At 47.7% G+C, this 12,458-nt stretch overlaps 2 long non-coding RNA genes and 2 other non-coding genes across 12 annotated transcripts in view; 1 reads left to right on the plus strand and 3 right to left on the minus strand.

Moving 5' to 3' along the window:
• Window positions 1–2,166, plus strand: part of LOC112446482 (uncharacterized) — a 43,512-nt gene extending 41,346 nt beyond the window's left edge. The window contains exon 5 of the long non-coding RNA XR_003034497.2: window positions 108–2,166. This is a non-coding gene — a long non-coding RNA (uncharacterized lncRNA). The remainder of the gene's footprint in view (window positions 1–107) is intronic.
• Window positions 1–12,458, minus strand: part of LOC107131356 (uncharacterized) — a 248,533-nt gene that overhangs the window by 32,734 nt on the left and 203,341 nt on the right. For 7 of the 9 annotated variants that reach the window (XR_009494353.1, XR_009494360.1, XR_009494356.1 and 4 more), the window contains one exon: window positions 2,148–8,069. This is a non-coding gene — a long non-coding RNA (uncharacterized lncRNA). The remainder of the gene's footprint in view (window positions 1–2,147; window positions 8,070–12,458) is intronic. The other 2 variants (XR_009494364.1, XR_009494359.1) reach the window with 2 other exon arrangements.
• MIR29A (microRNA mir-29a) lies at window positions 2,240–2,303 on the minus strand. The gene has a single exon (NR_031267.1). It is a non-coding gene; the product is annotated as a microRNA mir-29a (primary transcript).
• On the minus strand, window positions 2,615–2,695 carry MIR29B-1 (microRNA mir-29b-1). The gene has a single exon (NR_031014.1). It is a non-coding gene; the product is annotated as a microRNA mir-29b-1 (primary transcript).

Consider the following 12,458-nt stretch of genomic DNA (forward strand, 5'->3'; position numbering starts at 1 on the left):
ATGAGATAATTCATGTAAAAATGCTTAGCAAGTGCCTTGCACAAAATAGGAGCTCAGTGTTAGCTGCTATTATTGTTATCATCATTGTTGTTTATTTTCCAATTTAGCATCACTTGAGCCAGAAGCTGGAGAATAAGCTGGAGTTCTAGGCTGAGGAGGAGAAGGAAGATCCGGGCAGAGGAACTATCACACACAGGCTTGGAGGTGTGAAGGTAGCTGCGGGTTCGCAGCAGCAAGCAGCTGGGTGAGCTCAGAAGCTGGGCCCTGGGGGCAGGGGTGGGTCTGGAGAGGAAGGTAGTCCTGTAGGCAGGGGTGAAAACCCCCAGGGAAGGAGAGGGAGCCAAGTCACACGTGTCAGAAGGATAACTGGAGGCAACACAGAAGCTGGACAGAAGGTGAGAGGTAGGATAAGAAAGCCGCCCAGGCTACTGAGGGTGCAGGCTGGATTTCAGAAAGGCAGGGCAGAGGAGCAGCACAGCCCGGGGAGTGAAGTGAGGCTGGGGCAGCGGAGGGGAAAGGCAGACACTTCTCAGGCCTTAATGTGGCGGGCAGGGAGAGCTGGTTTTGGGGAACGAAAATCAGCACAGCTTTAGCATTATAACTGAGACCAAACAATGGGGGGCAGGGGTGCAATCCCCTGGCAGTCCAGTGGTTAAGGCTCTATGCTTTCACTGCCAAGGGCCCAGGTTCAATCCCTGGTTGGGGAACTAAGATCCCTGTTGCTTAGAATAGCCGGTTAAACAATCTAGTCTTCTCTGGAGGCAAAGTTCAAGTACTACTGCCCCACAGCCTGTCTTGAGTAAGATGTCCTCATGGAAGAAGGCTGTGGGGAATGTGACCACTTGGTCCTGACTAGACCAACTGAAGAATTGTGCCAATTATCTTACGCGCGCGTGTGTGTGTGTGTGTGTGTGTGTGTGTGTGTGTGTAACTTATCAGGTGGCCAAGTCTGGTAAAGCTGTTGGAGTGAACAAGTGATTCTTTGCAAAGTTAAAGATTTTTTATATGGGGGAAAAATGGAAATATGGACACAAGGAATTCAGAAGAATCTTCGTGGCTAGAATTCTAGTTTGAGGAAAATCATCATGTAGCAGGTGTATCTGAACCAGGGGAGTAATAAATAAGGTTGCTCAGGGGGAAAAGAGCAGGTAAGAAAGCAACAGGCAGAGTTCTGGGGAAGGAATAACCAGAGGACAGAAAAAGCAGCAGCAAAATGGCCTTACTTGATGTCCATGGCTGACAGAATGTTTTGATGACAGATCCCATGTCGTAGCCCTGAAGTGGAAGGACTCTCCCTGACAAATTGCAGGCGGGAGTGGGGAGAGGCAGAGTGGGTGTGGGGAGGGCAGGGAGGTGGTGGTCTGAGCTTTGTGAAGCAGGGCGAGGTGTCGCCCCATGTCAGTCAGGCTCCAGGGCTGCTCCAGGCCAGAGAGAAGGTGGAAGGTCGAGGCCTGGACTTCCCGCAGGAGCCCCTTCTGTGTTCCAGGACGGCCCGTGAAGGCAGCAGGTGAGGTCAGGCAGCACCTGGGGCAGTAGCTGTAGAGGAGCCCTGGGAGGCGGGGCAACTGAGAGCTCACTCCTGAGCCCTTCCGTGCCCTCCCCGGCCTGGGACTAGAAACTCAAGGGTGGTTTTCAGTCTTACGACTTCCCATCCAGAGTAAGAAAGAAAAATTCAGGAAAATGGTTCAAGGGTAACCTGAGGCCTTCTTCACCTTGTTTGCTATACTGAACGGAAATGTTAACTTCATTGTGCCCTAGAGAGATAAACTCATCTGTGCACCTCCCCTCACACGCCTTGTTAGATTTAACTTCCAGCTGCCTGAGCCTGACGCTGCCTTCAAGAGAAAGACCTGGCTGACCATGGAATTCACTCCACTCCACGGAGGCAGGGGAGTGTCAAAGGTGAGGTTCACAGGCTTCTCACTGGGAGCAGAAATTACTCCCTCCTCACGACACCTCGCAAATGACCTGAGGAACTGACTTCGCCCACTTTTTCCTAGGTGTCCAGCATCAAAACAAACATCCCTACAAAGTCTATGGAATTTCTCTAAAATATAACCACTAGGAATATGCTAATAGTTATTAGTATTAGCATTATTAGTATTATTACCATTTATTAGCATTAAAACTTAAAAAAGAAAAACCACCTTGATAGGTCCATTTTCTTAGTCTTGACCCCGAAGTTCGCCAACACATTTTATCTCTTTAGTCAGCAGCCTGGTGCTCTTCCCCAATCATTATAACCGATTTCAGATGGTGCTAGAAAATTATATTGACTCTGAACACCAAAAGAAATCAGTCATCCTCTAAGGGGGGGGTCACAGGAGGAGGTGAGGGTTGGGAAGGCCCCAAGATCAATCAATCTGCCACACTCTGCTTTGATGCACGCACGGTGGAGGCTGTGTCACGGGAAGAGTGCTGTAGGTTTGTCGCACAGATGATTGTGAAGTTCTAGGAATGAGACGTGGCATCGTTGGCCTGCTGCGTGTGATGCCGCTGCTCGCCGCTGCCGGCGGTGGCTCGGGTCAGCACAGCTCCGGCGGGCTCTCTCGCCAGCCGATCTTCAGGGCTCCGTCCCATTCGCCCCTTTTGCTGCCGGCGGTGCAGCTGGTCTCCCCCAAGAACACTGATTTCAAATGGTGCTAGACAATCACTATTTAAATCTAAACCACCATATGAAACCAGCTTCCTGAAGAAGCTTTAAGATCTGTTCTTCCTTCGAAACGCTCTCTGACAATAAACAACCTGGGAAGGGAAAAGTTGAAACCTTGCTGCAAGGTACTTCCTTTGTGGTGTAAGGAAAGCCTTAGCACATCGATAGGCTTATACTTCTGTCTCTGTCTCCATTGCTGACGGGGCTATGGGGCGGTGACTGTGACTCTTTTATTCTCATGCTGCCCAAAGACTCAGTTTTTATCATTCAGAGGCAAGGCACAGGTCAACTTCTTTACTCTTGGTGGGAGGTCAAGGGAAACCCTCTACTTAGGTAAAAGGTCAGCGGAGCTGACCCAGGGGTTGGAGTGCCCAGTGCAGGATGAGTCAGAGTGGTACAACACACACGTAAGTGGTACCAAGTGCCAGTGTACTCCGGGACAAGTTCAAGACCATGCTTTCCTAAACCTAGTGCTTTCATCTGAAGATAATTTTGATTCAAAGGATGACTATGATTTGGGGGAGCCTAAAGGAGATAACGTAATAGCTCAGAGGCAAAGTAATATATTGATGCTGCTGCTGCTGCTGCTAAGTCGCTTCAGTCATGTCCGACTCTGTGCGACCCCAGAGACGGCAGCCCACCAGGCTCCCCCGTCCCTGGGATTCTCCAGGCAAGAACACTGGAGTGGGTTGCCATTTCCTTCTCCAATGCGTGAAACTGAAAAGTGAAAGTGAAGTCGCTCAGTCGTGTCTGACTCCATTCGACCCCTAATGAGAGCCAAATGTTTTTTTTCAGAATGGAATTCCTTAGATCGCATCTGTTTGTTAAGGATTCCTGTTGGCTTTACTTAAGGTTATGCTCCCCTCTGTTCACTGCACCCCTGGTTCTCCTTAAATTATTTTTTGCTGCAGTTCTTTTCTCCTTCCCATTATCGTTCTTGATATCATTTATTAGGAAGCTTACTGCCACTCCCTTTAGGGTTCCAGGGATCCAAGAAGATACAGATGTGCCGTTCTTTTTTTAAAACTGTTATGAAAACTTTCAGACACACGTTACATTTGAAGGACAATGAACGAATTCCTAAATTTCTTCCACCTAAATTCAGTAATTGTTCACTTTGACTACTTTTGCTTTAGTGATGTTATCTACATGTACAACATATGTATACTTTTTGCTGAATCATTTGAAAGTGAATCAGCAACCATTGTGACATTGTGCTCCTAACTTTTTGAGCAGGTCTAAAGAAAAATGGGGCCATTCTTCCATATAGTTATGATATTTTATTCATACCGAAGAAAATTAACAATTCCTTAGTATCATCTAACGTCTAGCCTATATCCAATTTTCCCCACTTTCTCCAAAAATTTTTCTTTTACGGATTTGTTGGGTTGTTTTCTACCCCAAATCCCATCAAGGTTCACTCACCAAGACTCTTTGGTTTCTTTTAACTTAAAACATTTCCCTGTCCTTTTTTGCTTTTCTCATGTCAGCATCATCTTGTGAGAATGGGTTTGAATCTTGGCTGTACCACTCACTCAACTCTGCTCTCTTTGCTTAAAGATTAATTAACAGAAACTTAGCTCTTCTTGACTAGCCTCATACATCAAGTGAATGGGAAGAACATCCAATTAAAGGTGCCTGTGGTTGAGGATTCCAGGTGGGCTCAGCAGGATGTTAATAAAGCAGGGCAGGGAGTTCAGCTCACATTCTCATCCTTGACAGGCTTGGCCACTGACCCCTTCATCAGGAGATCGAAACACAGACTCATCTTTACAGTGGAAAAGCTGCGTGTATGTGCCTACTGCTACTAGGCTAGTTTTCTCATCTCTTTAAATAAGGAAATAGAATACTATTGGGCTGCAGAGCTGGGTAGCAATCATTTCATCAAAGTTACTGCAAAGGAATGCGCATATTTTGTGAAGTGACAGGCAGTTAAATATTTCAACTGGAGAGTCAATTCAAGCATTTAAACCCGCAAAAGAGCCAAGACACATGTAATCACTGGCATTCTCAAATAACTATGTCACTAATTTTGTTCCTTCTGGATATCCTATTGTAATTGATAATAACAGTGACTGAAATATGCAAGATGCAGCCAGACTGTTCTCATCATTTTTGGTTAAAAAAAAAACAAACCAAAATCCAGAACAAAAAGGTCTGCTTATGTTTTACAAGTGACTAGTTACAGCTTTTGCCTACTGCCAATGAGAAGTTTTGTTTTGTTTTCAAATGACTGACACTTCAGTTATGGAGAAAACGTTTTCCTGAAGAAAAGTGAAGAGTGAATTGCTCCTTGTTACTTACGCCTAATAAAATCACATACACCTTGTACATCAAATATATGTCAAACCCACCCAGGCACTTCATGCACATACATAACACATACTATATTACAAACCACTCTCTTCTGTTCCCTTAGCAGAAACAAAGAGATAAGGTAAGTTTTGTGTTATCCTTTAAGTATATTTTTTAAAAAATTCAGCAGAAAAACAAAGGTGGATATATCCTTTCCCATGTATATCCCTCCACATGAGGAGGCATTCCCAGCAGACACAGGGTAATCGGCACAGGGATCAGTCATGTAGTATACTTCTCTGAATTTTGTAATAAGCAGCAAACCGAGGTACTTAGTTGGTGACTGTAAAATGACTTAAGCCAAAATACTGTGAACTAGAGATCTTGAGTTGGGCCTCTGTGTATAATCTTCTAAAGCAAGAGGTTGGTTTTCTTCGAAGAGGTCTGTGGGCAGGCTGGCTATCGAATTAACACAGAGGAAAAAAAAAATTGCATTGTTTACTAGTAAGTGAAAAACAAAGTTGGTAAGTTAACAGGCACTTGTTCCTTCTCTTTCCAGGAAAACAAGACGACAGTGCGTGGTGTCTGCTTACTTTGATGAGTGTTTCAGTGACAGTCAACTGAAGGGAAAGACTGCTCAGTAAACATCAACATGTTTCCACTCCTCCCCATCCTCCCACCTCCAACAATCTATCTGATTGTTCTGTATTTCCAGGCCAGGAGAGGGCAGGGCTGAGTTTCTGTAACTCAGGGTGTTTCTATTTGACCCCTTGACAGTGCGAAGGTATTGCATCATTTGAAAAGAATGTTATTTTTTTAACAAATCTTTCTTACACACAGCATACACACTTAACGTTGTTAAAGTCTCCATCTCCAGGAGCCAAGTAACCACCTTTCAAGAACAAAATCCTTCCTTGGTGTCTCTCAGCCCAGGGGCCACAAGGATGCGTTTCCATTTCAAAATCCCACCTGCGATTCTTTACCTTCATGCTGTTTTTGAACAAGTTGCCCTTCTCTGTATTTTTTCTTCCAGATGATAGGAAAGTTAGAGCCAGAAATGTGAATCAGTGAGCCACACCGGTAACTCCTGTGTGGCAAAAGCAGAACAGCGGAAACATGTTGTCTTCCTTGAAGTGAAAAGCCAGTTGGTTCTTGCACGAGCTAACCAGATTAAGATAATGTCCCTTGGGGCCTGAGGATTGCAAAAGGAGATGGTATCTGACTATGACACTTTGAGAAGGTAGCTTCAAAATGTTAACAGACATCAGGATATGAGAGTCCTAGCCTGAATATTTAGAACTAAAGATACAACTCTCTTATCGGTTGGAAGCTGCTGGATCCTATGGTGGGAGGTGGTTCTCTATTGACTTACGTGCCTTTAATGAGTATTTTCTTACAGAAAGTGGATGAATAAGAGTCTCAGGATCTGGCGCTGGGCTATCAACTAGCTGTGGAATCTTGGGCCATCATTTAATTTTGCTGAGCCTTCTTATGCCGATCTAGAGAATGGAGTTACAGATTCCTGTCCTACAGTGGTTCTTAGAGGCATCGGGATTTCAGTATGAGGAAACATCTGTAATTTTTAAAGCACTGCACTCAAATGTTGTTTTCTTAGATGGGTTGGAACACTGCAGTGCCTTGTAGGGGGAAGGCCAACATGAACCAAAAGTGGACGCAAAGGTTCTCTGAGTAATAGCTTCCACTTTTGGAAGACTTACTCTGGGCCAAACACTGTGCTACGTGCTTTTTATGCGTTTTCTCATGTTCATCCGCCTACAAGGCTGTGGAATTATTTCCAGTTTCCAGGTGCAGGAACAGAGATTTAGTGAGGGTGCAGGACTTGCTCTGGTCAAAAAGCTTAGGACTAACAAGACGAGGGATCAGACCACTTTGCTTGATTCCAGGCCCAGGCTTTTAGTCATCCTTCTTTGCTGCTCGGATACTGTAACAGCCAATCTTCACATGGCCATGTGGATCTCTGAACAAACTGGCTCTGAGCTACAGGGTTTCACCAATAAGCACATACGAAAATCACTGAAACCAGCTTTGGTCACTATTAGCAGAGTAAGTGGCACTTAATGACCAAGAGGAAGGCGAAAACTCGGAAATCGGTAGGGTTTGGCCCAGGGCCCTCAGCTACACTGACTTGCAGCGTGACCTTAAACTTAAGTTAGGTCTTCTCTAAAGCTTTGTTCTCCCACTAATCTTAAGGAAGCTCCAGGCTTTTTTAAGTCCAGTAGCCCCTTCCCACAGGGGATTGTGGCAGTGCTAAAACTGTCTCCAGATACAGCCCCACTGCTCGTCCTCCAAAGCTGCCTGTTTCTGTGGGGCATTTGGTGTGCTAGCCCAACGCAGACTTGTGGAGCCGAAACTTGCTCCCTGTACAACCTGGGGGATGTTACTTGACTCTCCATGCCTCGGTCTCCCCATCTGGGAGTCACACCTGTGTAATACGAGGACCCACACCACGAAGGCTGATGTGAGGGTGAAGACCGACGAGAAGCGAGCAGAATTAGAAACAGCACGTGTATACATTCAGTAAGTGATGGTGACGATGATACAAACAAGAGACAGGTTTTCGTTTTGCATGTTATAAGCGGAGATGTGGCTATGAGATCAGCCACGGCTGCCAAACAGAAGGGCCCCCACATCACGGGGGCTCACCCCTGAGCTGTATGGGGCACGTTTCCACAGTCACTTCGCACAGGAGTCTGGTGAGTACTAAACCCTGAAAAGATGCCCTTGGACCTACGAATGGCATCTCCAACGGAACTGCCTGGAGTGAGCAGCTTTAATATTTTCTGCCTCCTCCTCTTCCCATTCTAATACCTGAATATGAGATCCCATACCCTTGCTTCTAAGCAGGAGTTCATGTCATAGACTTTTTCTGATAGTAAATCGGAAGTTGAGTGTTTCCGAGAAAAGAAACAGAGAAGGAACACTGATGACCATTTAAAGAATTTTACTGGGGGGATCCTCCAGGATCAAAACAGAACAAAGCTCCCTTGAGACTGATTTAGGACCAAGAGCCTCTACTTACGTTAGGTGTCACAGCAGTCTGTTGACGGAGAAGTTCCAGGCACAGAAATCCTCAGGGAGCGTTTGTTCAGAAGATCAGCACCTAGAATTTAAATGACAGTATGAGCCCTTAGGGAACATCCCAGAGCCACAGAGGAACAAAGTCAGGCGTTTTCTCTTCTTACTCAGAGATGAGTTTTTGAGAAGGGGAGTAAGGAGCACCTTCTGCATCCTGCTTAATTAAGACACACAGTTTGAGAGGGTTCTGTCCACCAAGTGGTACACACCTCCTCTCTCTGTGGAGGTGGTGCGGCTGCTGCTAAGGAGACTGTCCGCAGACACAGGGCTGTGCATTTTGCTGCCCATCAAGGTGCGTTCAGGTAGACGTCTTATGAACTAAAACACTGTAGTGACCCTCTACCTCTAATCAAGAAGGGCAAGAAAGCAGCCTGCACAGAAGGCTCCTATTAATGTTTTCAGAACTGGTTTCTGCCACTGTGGGCTGCAGCGGCACAGACTCCAGAGGGCCAGCAGAGGGCAGCACGGGTCTGCACATTTGACCTCTTCCCTGCTTCGGAAGCAGGCGGACAACCCAGATCAGGTTCCAGGGACACTGTCCCCTTTGGGATCTAACTTGAGGGGTGGAATGCATCTTTCACCACATCACAGGAGGAGTGGGAGCCCAGGTTCCTAAAATCTGGTGGTTTGAGGTAAGGCTTGAGTCTGCACGTGGGACCTGCCGGACTCCCCCGGGGGCTTCAGAGCAGCTTCCAGGAGAGTTCACCTAGGGAGGACCTGGCTCTCAAGCCTTCACGTTTCAGCCAGTGGGAGGCTGAGTGACTCAGCAGTGCCATGCCGGAAAGTCTGTCTTGGCAAGTGACCGCCTAGTGAAATGTCTTAAGTTAATGGCTACAACCCTTTGCAGGAGGAATGTCAACATAGTGGAGGCAGAGAGCAGCTGGCTCATCAGAGGACACGTCAGAACCTGGTTCCCGGGAGCAGCCTTTCGGCCCAGTGCTTCTGAGGGGGAGGGACAGTGCTTGGGTGCCTCATGGTGCCCTCAGCACAGGGACACACTATGCCAGGAAGGGCCTTCAGAGTCGGGGTTGAGTCCAAGAGCATCTTGACAGTAAGAGAAACAGCTGAGAAAAAGCAATAGATGTATTCATAGAGATATAGATGAATTACAGAGATATTTTAGGTGAAACATAGAGATATTTTCTGTTGTGCTTACAATCTAAAAAGGCAAGCAAATGGAGAACACGTGGGAAGATTTATCAGAGTGAACACAAAATTCCAGCCACCACGGAGTCACACACGTTTCTGGGATAGTTAAATACCATGTGTGATGGCGGCTTCCGAAATCGCCTACTCATAAACACGAGGACAGGACCCAAGTCGGAGAGGAGCTCTTTCCCTTTGAGATGGTTAACAGAGATGTGCAATCAGACTGTTAACTGGGGGCTTTCCAGTATCTGGGAAAAGTATTTTGAGTAGTTCATTTTAGGTGCTGGGAAGCACTTCAGCTAACCTCTTCCTGCAAGAGCTGGAGATAAAGCCTCATTCTGCGGATGCTTCTCCCACCCTGGTGGTCACTCCTCTGAGGACCATGGGAGCACTCTGTGCCCTGTGCCTGCAGCCTCCTTAGACGTGTGGGCATCAACTGCAGGTAGGGACACCAGAGCACGAAAAGAATTTGGTCAAGAAGAGTATGTAAGTTGCTGCCAGGGTTTTCAACCATGAGGATATAAGTGTGCCAGAGGCATTTCCATTGACATCTCCACCCTCTGCCTCCCATGAGCACAGGAGGACAGTGCCTCCTACCAGCTGCTCTCATCTCAGCACAAGGCTGCGGCTGGTCCCCAGCCCATCACCAAGGGGACAGCATACTTCACTCGGATTCCTGCTGCTTTCCTAGAATGGGGGGCGGGGAGCAGTCCGGGGCCAGCCTACACTTTCCACTGACATGCCTCTGCCACAGAAGCCCCCAAAGGTGGTCTTCTTAGGTCATTCTCTTGAACCTTTAAGGTGTTAGAAGCTGGTCCTGGTCAATCCCTTCCCAGAATCAGTCTACCAGTATCTTTTCCTTGTCTTGGCCTTTCCTCGTGAGCATTAGTTCATCTTGAGTGAGTACTTCTGTACTGCCTTTTCCATCTCAAGTGCCATTAAGCAACCTCCCATTTAATGGTCCATTTAAACTGGGAACAGAGAGACAAAAATATAAGCTTGGAGATCAAAAACACCAGGATTCAGGTTTTCCCACTGACACTTGTTACGCAGCTTGGACAAGCTGTTTAACCCGTTTAAGCCTTGTGCTGTGTGCTTAGTTGCTTGGTTGTGTCTGACTCTTTGAGACCCCATGCACTGTAGCCCGCCAGGCTCCTGTCTATGGAGTTCTCCAGGCGAGAATACTGGGATTGCCATGCTGTCCTCCAGGGGAGCTTCCCAACTCAGTGACTGAACCCAGGTCTCCTGCACTGCAGGCGGATTCTTTACCATCTGAGTCACTGGGGCAGCCTAGTTCCCTCATTTATAAAGTAGAAATGCTATTAATTCTCAGAGTTGTGTAAATATAGCTTACTCAAATAAGACACATGGTAGGTACACAGCTCTTCAAATGTCAACCACCCCATCACGCCCACATTCCCCTCCCTGTGAGATGGCTCATGTATTCTGGATAACACTGCCTAAGGCGTTATGATCAATATGTTAGAGTTGGCGTGAAACAATGAAATCAGATTGGACATCAGTACATAGAGGCTGTGGATCGGGGGCTTCTCTGGAGGGAAAGGGTAGCACATAAGCCAAGGGATGTTGACAAGGAGTCAACAGTCAGGGAAGAGAAGAGACGTACAATCCGAAACTGGGATGGGAATCTTCTAACTACGTCCATCCATCTAGTCATGCGTCACAGTTTCACCAAGATGACAATGTACCAGGAGGTGAATGAGGCTCAGAGGACACAAGAGCAAATATGGCAGGTAAGTCCAATGTAAGTAAACAAAGAGATGATGACACAGCGAGGGCCCCAAAGGAAGACAGCATGTGTGGGGCCAACTTGGGACCACGTCCAAGGGAGGGGCTGGGACAATCACGTCTTCCGTGGAGGGACTGACAACAGCAGTGCTCCAGGGCCGGAAGTCACTCCTCAGTACTACTGGCAAAGACAGCCCCTGGGGAAGGCAATGGCAACCCACTCCAGTATTCTTGCCTGGAGAATCCCATGGACAGAGGAGCCTGGCGGGCTGTAGTCCATAGGGTTGCAAAGGGTCAGTCACGACCGAAAGGACTTAGCACAATGAAGACAGAAACATCAAAACCAAACAGCAGGCATTCCCTGATCGCCTCCTCAGAGCCCAGCACTGGGCCAGACACCAGATGATGCGGTGTGCCTGCACGTGACCATACAATGTAAGTGTGGAATGACCTCTCACATACAGAATGGGTAAGTACTTCAGAGTGCACACAGAGGACAGCGCTCCAGTCATTCAGGGCTGGATGGGCATGGAGCTGGCTGGGGGTGGTGGAGGCGTGGGGTTCGAAGAGGAATGGGTTCTGAGCTGGGCTTCACAGGTGTGGCCCGGGCAGGTGAAGGATGGGCAGGGATGCTGACATCGAGTTAAGTGTGGCAGGTGGTGGGGTGGGCGGTGGTGACGTCAGTGAGCATGGGGGAAAGCCACTGCACGTGGGAACTTTAGGAAACTAGACTACAAGACGTCTGAGGCAGCGCAGGATTGCTGTGTGTGAGAAAGAGCCAGTTCATGTGTGCATTCTGCCCTCCCCACATGCACACGCGCGTGCACACACACAGTGAAAGTCAGATCCGAGGTGGCAGCTGAGACGAGAGAAAACATGAAATTTATGAAGAACAGAAGAAACAGGTGTTTGTCGGACTCTACGTGGGAAGCACTAGGTTGGAGACACAAAGTGAGCCAGCCAGGGTCCCAGTCCTCATAGCCTCGGCGGGCTCGCAGGGGCCCAGACTAATGGGCAAAGTGGGCTTTAGGTACCAGGACAGAGGAGACTCTAGGGTCTACGGGGACCCAAAGCTGAGGCCCTGGACTGCAGGGTCAGGATAATAAGCTTTCCCAGGGCCTCCTAGTCTCCACATCTGCAGAGGTGTGGGCAAGAGGAAATGAGGGTGGTTGGGTCCTTCTGGGAGCCCTTTCTCGGGATGCCTTGATGTACAAGGTGTACAGGTATCCCTGTCTGTCTAGAGGGCCGGGGTTGTGGCCCACCTCTGACTGCAGGTGGGTAGGACACGCCACACACCCTCCCTTGCTTCGCCTCACAGGACTGGAAGCACCTTCGAGCCCAACACAAACGCACAAACCTTAAGGAGAACCCGGAGTGGCTTTCTGTTCTGTTTCTCCAGCTTTACCATGTAATTTTTGGCTAGGAAAATTTTACTTGTGGCTTAAATTTGAAACATTTGCTAGATTCTAATTTTTTAAGGACACACAAACATAACAAAGCCAGGGTTTTAAAACTC

This window comes from Bos taurus, chromosome 4 (genome assembly GCF_002263795.3).
Source record: "Bos taurus isolate L1 Dominette 01449 registration number 42190680 breed Hereford chromosome 4, ARS-UCD2.0, whole genome shotgun sequence".
In the NCBI taxonomy this organism is placed as follows: domain Eukaryota; kingdom Metazoa; phylum Chordata; class Mammalia; order Artiodactyla; family Bovidae; genus Bos; species Bos taurus.